The 5,925-nt window shown below is 49.4% G+C and overlaps 1 pseudogene; it reads right to left on the bottom strand.

The window, feature by feature from the left end:
• Positions 1-236: 236 nt before the first annotated feature.
• LOC120845758 lies at positions 237-5,186 on the bottom strand (annotated as a pseudogene).
• Positions 5,187-5,925: the final 739 nt, after the last annotated feature.

Genomic DNA, 5,925 nt, shown 5'->3' with positions numbered 1-5,925 from the left:
CTCCGCCGTTTTTCAGGTCCCGGAAACGGGAAAGGGAAGACTAGAGTGTGAAAGGGCAAGCAGGGGAAGCCAGGCGAGCGCGCGTGGTCTCCACGGTCGTGTCATTTTCCAGCAGTTCAGTGGATTGGATTGGGTTCCCGCGGCTCTTCTTCCTAACGTACCTCGTAATAATAATAATAATAATAATAATAGTAATAATAATAATAATAATAATAATAATAATAATAATAATAATAATAATAATAATAATCTTTATTTGCAAGAGCAATGTAACCCCGGGTGGCTTGCGAGGCGAAGACAGAAAGGCGAGAGCCCGTACACTGGAGTGCCTGTCAGCCAACCACCCGGGGCATGAAATAACAAAACAAACAACAATAACAGAGAACGAATAAAAACAAAGTGAAACCGAACACTGATCATGCCGTAGAATCATTTTAGGAGCTTTGACCGTGAAAATGCACGGCGCAAGGCAGCGGACTCGTCGCGGTTGTTGGGGAGTGGAGATCGAATCAACAGGGGGGCCGCAAGAAAGTCTCCGAGGGCGGCGGGGACTACGGAGTGCGAGTGGCGCACTGTTCGGGCGTGCAGGAGTTCTAGCTGCCCGGATCGCTTCCCGATCCTGATGCATGAGTGGAGGTGGGTATCACTCATGGACCCGTCGAGCAACCTACAAAGGAACCCAACCCGAGCCACTGTCCGGCGGTGGCAGAGGCTTTGCCACCCGAGGGCCCTAAGGCGAGCTTCATATGGCGGCACAGGAACTTGCCGGCCCAACATCCGGGAATGAAGTGTTCGAGTAGCCCGGCGCTGCACCCCCTCCAGCCTGTCGATGAGGCGAGCCTGGAAGGGTCCTCACACGGCGCAGCAGTATTCCAGACGAAGCAGGACTAAGGCAGTGTAGAGAGCGCGGAAAGTTTCATGTCCCCAGTTCCTTCAGACACGTGTGACAAAGCCAAGAGTCCGCCGGGCCCTGGACACAGTGTCTGCAATCTGAGGTGAGAAGTCCAGAGTTGAACTGAACACAACCCCAAGGATTGGGAGAGACTGAACACTAGGAATGGGAGAGCCTGACAAGAAGTATGCAGGAGGAACGGTGGAACGGCTGTTGGAGACTCGCATTGCAGCACTTTTGTGGAAGCTAATTGAGAGGCAGTTCGTTCTTGCCCAGTAGTCAATCTGGTCCAGGAGACTCTGGACACCCGGCGTGGAGGAGGGTACGTCTGCTGGGGCCAGAATGGTGGTGTCGTCTGCATATTGCACCAGCAGACACTCTTGCGATGAAGGCATGTCGTTCACATACAAGAGGAATAATGTGGGCCCCAGTAGTGAGCCTTGGGGTACCCCTGAGGTGACAGCGAACTCGTATAACCCTTCTAGCCACGTTTAATAAAATAAATGATATATACTTAAGTTCTCAGTGTTTCTACATACAACTAAAAGTCTCACTGTTGCGCACTGCACTTTATTAATTTTTTTCGAGCTACGAACGTGGATTTTGACCAAAAAAAAAAAAAAAAAAAGCTGAGCCAGGGCGGTTAAAACGTACCCTTCGACGCAAGAATGTCCCAAGTCTACCCGAAGCCGGACCTCCTCGGCCTTCGACTAGCCGAGGCGACGGCGGTACGCGAGGGCGTTGGCGAGGTGAGCCAGACGCAGGTGGCGTGTGACGTCAAATCTGACGAGCACCGACGTCAGAGAAAGGTGGAGGAGGCGAAGAGAGAAGTCGTGATCGTGAACATTTTCACGACTCTTGCAAAAAGTTTTACGACTCCGACAAATCGTAAAAATAGAAGCGTCCGCTTCAATTTTCACGATTTGTCGGAGTCGTGCGTTTTGTAGTGTCCTGTTTGGACACGTCCGCTTCAATTTTCACGATTTGTCGGAGTCGTGCGTTTTGTAGTGTCCCGTTTGGACACGGTGTCCAAACAGGACACTACAAAACGCACGACTCCGACAAATCGTGAAAATTGAAGCGGACGCTTTTATTTTTACGATTTGTCGGAGTCGTAAACATTTTTGCAGGAGTCGTGAAAATTTTCACGATCACGATTGCTAAAGTCGTTCCTTTCAATGATGATGATGATAATGCTCCCTCGCAGTTTCGGTTTGCGTAACAGTTACGGCGCGGAAAATACCGCGGTATCGCCACGCGCACTGATAAGACTTCAATTTTTATTTTTTATTGCTACATCTCATCTCGGCGCAGGCATGGCGCAATTCTTCGGTAAAATGACAATTTGGCGCTACATGTGGCAGGATTGCATCCTGAATTTCGGGAAGGGTCTATTAGACCCTTCCCGAAATTCCGTGCCATCTGGTGGCTCTAATGGCAGTTTAACTTTTGCAGTGCTAAGCTAATGGCGGCAATGAAAATGGAATCTGCCGTATTTTACCAGGCGCCGTCACTTTGGCAAGTCAACGGCCAACGACAGCGTGCGCTTCACTGTACATTTCCTTCTCAATCTCTTCAGTGACGACAGAAGCAAAAATGCAACCAGTCAGAACGAAGCGTCAACCCACATACACGGCTTGATAAAGTTCTACAAATCAAGGGGCTTTGAAGCACCTTGATTTGTAACAGATTGGCTGGGTCTGAGCGAGAAATGAACGCTTACGCAGATCTCTTGCTTTCAATTCCTGCTTCGCATCGTGCTAACGTCACGAATGTATAAGCCTCGAATTATCTGCTAAGGAGCATCTTCAACTTCTTCCTTCATCAGTAAGCAGAAGGCCGCAATTAGTACGGCACATATGCACCAATTCATGTTTACAAACAAACCGGAGCGCCTGGAGCGCCCCTAGCGGACGCCACCGGCGCCGCGCATGCGCGATGGGGGTGTGGGCAAGAAGCTCGCCGTCGCCCATAAACAAACCATTGAAATGCGATGTTGTCGGCCTCGGTGTAAGTCCCCGCGCTCTTTTTCGCGTTGGAATTGTTGATTCTACGTCCTCTTAGCAATGTCTGACTACTTGAGCGGCGCGAAATTAACGAGGCTTGTTACACCGCAAAACTTCGAGTGAATACTGTAAAACCCTTAAAGTTCGCGAGCCCTCAATTTTCGCGAATTTCACCAATTGAAGAATTCGTAAAATTTAAGGGCGCGCGAAAATTTCGGTCCTTAAGATTTTCAATGCAGGCATCTGGAATTCGCGAAATTTAGTGGTCGCGATTATGTCATCTGTGACCGATTCGCGAAAAATAGGGGCCGCGAAAATAAAGGGTTTTACAGTAATCTGACTTGCGGCGATTCATTCCGCGTGGACGCCGCGGAATGTACTCTAAAGCCTGATCCACACGATGAGATTTCGCTCGCAATTTTCAGTAGCGACGTCGCTCGGACTACAAAAGTGTGAACCGTAGCTGAGATGGTCGACGTCGATACTGAAAATCGCAAGCAGAATCTAACCAAGTGAATGAGGCATAACAAGTCGGTGATGGCCACTGGTAACAATGATCAACATCTCCTTGTATCTACTGTTTACGTCGAGCCTGCTTACCAACCTTCAAACTTAAGTCTTTTGAGGCCTGCACTTACTTCTTATCCCAAGTACCGGGCCCAGGTTTGGTCTGCGGGCCGGTGTCCTCTAAAAGAGCAGACGACACGCAGAAACGTTTGAAAGAGCAGACGACAGTTCGAACGACCAGGCGACCGTTTGAACTTCAAGACGCACTGAACGCAGTCCGCAGGTTGTCCGTACAACTTGACGGTTTTGCTGCGTTCATTTTGGAACAAAACAAATAAATCTGATGGCCAGAAGTATCCGTGAACTCAACCCAAAATGCTCCCCGTCCAAGCAATCATGGTCTGATGGCGTCTGGTTTTCCCTTTTCACGGCACATATCCACGTTCTCGGACGAACCGAGCACGTGAAAACTGACCTTCAAACCTTTCTCGACCGTTTTGAGCATTTTGCAGCATTTTGACAAGAAGGCAGGTTTTTGTCTAGTTCCTTTCAAAACAATGCAGGAATACACGTCTCAGATGGGCACTTCCGCCCACAGCCCCAGACCGGAAGTGCGTCCGACGCGCCACCACCGCGCCGTGACGTAACAGAGATGAACCATTTTTTCGATAATGATGGTGATCAAAGTGGCCAGACTGAATTTCGGAAAGGGCAGAGCACTTCCGTCACTGTAAATGTAATCCCTCACTTTTTTTTTGGTGGCGTGTACGAGTGTGGTTATTGCGACACTCTATTGAGGAGTTTCAGCGAATATAGGGGGCGCTCCGATCGATCCAACATGGCGGACGAGAGGGGGACAGATTTGCGACACCCGTAGACCGGTAGCGTATAAATAAAGCAAAGCGTGTCGTTCTCTGCTTGTTGCCGTGTGCGAGACGATCATCGTTTCAACCAAGACCTACCGTGATGCTACAGATGAAGTGTTCAAGCCAGTCGAAGGCAAGAAATGTTGCCATAGTCAAGATATGTGTGCAAGTGTTCGACGTGAGCTCTCACGCTGGCGCAGCTGTCATCAAGTTGAACCGAATGTAGGCGGGTCCAAAGAAAGGTACATATCAACAATGTTCGCGCGTTGAAACTATGACGCGTACTGTATCTAAGACTAAACTTATCGGTGTGCGGCTACAAACATTTTCGTTGACGTTGCTTAGATGATGTCACCATTCAGGCCTCGCATTAAAAAGGGAAGTGCTTCCTCCGACGGGCGTCGGAGGAGTGGGACCTGTGTGCAAATCGTTCCTCCGACGCCGGAAGTGACGTAGTGGCGTCGGAGGAGAGACGGCTGTGTGGAAATCGTTCCTTCGACGCCGGAAGTAACGTATCATTCCCGGCCCCGGATGTTGCCTTTGTTATGACATGTGCGTCTGCCGCTGTAGCAGCTGTAGTCTGTAGTCTTCTGTGGTCGGGTCGTGGCCGCGCTGCTGTCGGCTCCGGTCACGCAAGCTATTTTGACTGATTTTTCGCACTCTTTGAAGCGTTTTGTTTAGCATTGTCTTGTTCTTTTTAGCAATACATTTTTTCCGTATCTAGTGCTACTCTTTGTATTTTAGCTTTGATCGCACCCCCAACGTGCCTCGAGTTTTGGTAGCCGGCGATTCGATGGTGCAGTACTTGCCATTGAATAGTCGGTTGGCTGTTGAGGTTGCGCCGTTTAGTGGTATTAGAATCGAGCACTTGTTTTCCCAGGTGTCTGAGAAGCTACCCGATTTTGATGTTGTCATTCTACACGTTGGCACTAATAATTCCCATATTAGTGCCATCGTGTACATCGACAAATATCGTCGTCTAGCTGCCCAGATCTGTGAACGCAATCCAATGATGCAGATCGCCTTTTCTGCCGTTCTTCCGAGACGGGAGAATAGGTTCTGCTCATTGGAATGGCAGCGTAGTCACGCTGCAGAGATCGAGGCTTCGAATGACCGTTACCGAGAGGTGAACTCGCTGCTGCGAGAGTTGTGTCGCAGGGAAGGGTTCACGTTCCTTGACGGGCTAGCTGACGAGTGGCACCAGTGGATCCACCGCGACGGCGTCCACCCAAACCGGATCGGCAACAAGGTATGCACACGTGCGTTATGTCGCTGCACTAAAGAGCGCGAATATAGGGCGGCTACGATTGCAAGGCTCACCGTAAAAAGGGGAACTGAAAATTGACCTGCGCACGTGGCGAGCTAAATTACTGGTTGGATTCAACTGGTTGACAGAACGGTGCCAACTCCAGCAACGAAACACGGCACAACTTGGAAGGTTGACCAGTCTTCCCTAGTAGCACCATATGTTGTCATAACGTAACTGGAATGTCACAAATGTAATGTAACGTTGGGGCACATTTGGGTATGTTATAGCAATGTTTGAAAACTAACGTAACAGAAACGTTCTCCTGTAACATTGTTTGAATGTCACTGAACGTCATGTAACGTTACATCACATAGGCAAACGTTCCAGGAATGTTAGAGAAGCAAC

The sequence above is a fragment of the Ixodes scapularis genome, unplaced genomic scaffold (genome assembly GCF_016920785.2).
Source record: "Ixodes scapularis isolate PalLabHiFi unplaced genomic scaffold, ASM1692078v2 PGA_scaffold13__105_contigs__length_92229423, whole genome shotgun sequence".
NCBI classification, from domain to species: Eukaryota; Metazoa; Arthropoda; class Arachnida; order Ixodida; family Ixodidae; genus Ixodes; species Ixodes scapularis.
The sequence above is the reverse complement of the archived record's forward strand: the minus strand, read 5'-3'. Positions and strand labels throughout refer to the sequence as shown.